The following is a 2,023-nucleotide window of genomic DNA, read 5'->3' on the forward strand; positions in this document are numbered from 1 at the left end:
CAGGATGGGGCTTAACTGTGTCACAGGGAAGCTACAGCTGCGTGAAATGAAAACAAAAGGGAAAAAAAGCAAGAGGAGTACAAAACCAAGTCTCAGAAAATGCTTTAGCAAATATAAAAGAGCAATTGGTATGTATTATTGGCAAAAAAACGATATCTATGTTACCTCCAAGTAACAATACTCACAGATTACTTGTTTACATTTTTCCACTGTTGTATTCATGTTGAGAAAATAGTCTTATGCTTTTTTATTTATTTCTCACTCTAGCATACCCCCCACTCTACACGTCTCAATCCACTTGGTAATATTTAGACTTTTCCTGAAGATAGTGGGTTAGAGTGATGGCTGTGGAAATAAAAGTAAATCGTGGTACTTTGAATGTTATTAGAAAGTCTCTAAGTCTCTAAATACTAAATATGCTACATCGAGATAAGGTACATATATTAATGATACGAAATTTGTGAGTTGGCTCTCTGAATTAGTAGAAATCTACAATAAAACATTAAAAACATTAAAAGTGGCTAATTTTATTAACTTCAAATATCGAATTCTTTGTAGAAACACCAAGGAGATGCTTCAAATCAGAGTGGTGTTAGATAATAGGTATTTATTTTTCACTTCCATAACAGTCTGATATGATCTCTGAGGCAGCTCTGTTCAATGAACTATTTAGGTAAGCAACATGGGCCACCCCAAAATGTATCTATTTGGCATGAAGATTATTTTAGGCTGAATATTTTTCAGAAATAAAACACTCAAGGAGTCTCTTTGTACCTCCTACTTAACTGGCTAAACGAATTTCGATAAAGAGAGAGAAATATCTACAAAGACTATGGACTAGGAGTGGAGAGGGAAACTCAGGGGGGCAAGGAGACCAAAGTTCTCCCTGTCCCATTGTCTCTGCTTGTTATAGCAAATGTTTGTTTACTAAACATTTGCTTTTCTAATTCCATATGAATTACCTTCTTCCCCTTTGAAGTCTCAGACTCCTATCTGATTCTTCTTCTCTTAGTTGTCATATAATCCTCAATTGTGTAATATGTCCTTGGCCCTCGAATGCACATAATTGAATTTATGTACATAATTAGCTTTTTCTCCTGTTAATTTGTCTCATGTCAATTTAATTATCAGATTAGCCAAAAGGTCCTCGAAGAGTAGGGAAACATTTCCCCTCCCTTACAGTTGATTTAGGCCTGCAGCTTCTTCTTGTTAAGGTTTTGCTATCTCCTAGGATATCCCTCACCCCACTCCAGTACTCTTGCCTGGAAAATCCCATGGATGGAGGAGCCTGGTGGGCCTCAGTGCATGGGGTTGTTAAGAGTCGGACAAAACTCAGCGACTTCACTTTCACTTTTCACTTTCCTGCATTGGAGAAGGCAATGGCAACCAACTCCAGTGTTCTTGCCTGGAGAACCCCAGGGAGGGGGGAGCCTCGTGGGCTGCCGTCTATGGGGTCACACAGAGTCGGACACGACTGAAGCGACTTAGCAGTAGCAGCAGGATATCCCTGGTGGCTCAGAGGATAGAGCGTCTGCCTGCAATGCAGGAGACCCAGGTTCGATCCCTGGGTTGGGAAGATCCCCTGGAGAAGGAAATGGCAACCCACTCCAGTATTCTTGCCTGAAGAATCCCATGGATAGAGGAGCCTGGCGGGCTACAGTCCACGGGCTTGCAAAGAGTCGGACACAACTGAGCGACTTCACACACACATACACACAGGATATCGGAGCCCTGTAACTGGAGAAAGGAGAAAGAATGAAGAAGGAATGTTAACACCAGAAGTGCCACCATTACTGCTACTCAAATGTCTTGTGAAACTAGTTACACAGCCACAGCTGAAGACCAGGTGAAGTGATATTGCTGGGAAATGTCCCTGGCTGGACACCCAGCTCCCAGCCAGATTCTACAACAGGAAAGTGAAGTGAAGTGAAGTTGCTCAGTCATGTCTGACTCTTTGCAACCCCATGGACTGTAGCCTACCAGGTTCCACCATCCATGGGATTTTCCAGGCAAGAATACTAGA

General features: G+C 41.9%; 1 non-coding gene across 1 annotated transcript; it reads left to right on the forward strand.

Moving 5' to 3' along the window:
* Positions 1–1,504: 1,504 nt before the first annotated feature.
* On the forward strand, positions 1,505–1,576 carry TRNAC-GCA (transfer RNA cysteine (anticodon GCA)). The gene has a single exon. It is a non-coding gene; the product is annotated as a tRNA-Cys (tRNA).
* The last annotated feature ends 447 nt before the right edge of the window (positions 1,577–2,023 follow it).

The sequence above is a fragment of the Bos indicus genome, chromosome 12 (genome assembly GCF_029378745.1).
Source record: "Bos indicus isolate NIAB-ARS_2022 breed Sahiwal x Tharparkar chromosome 12, NIAB-ARS_B.indTharparkar_mat_pri_1.0, whole genome shotgun sequence".
NCBI lineage: Eukaryota > Metazoa > Chordata > Mammalia > Artiodactyla > Bovidae > Bos > Bos indicus.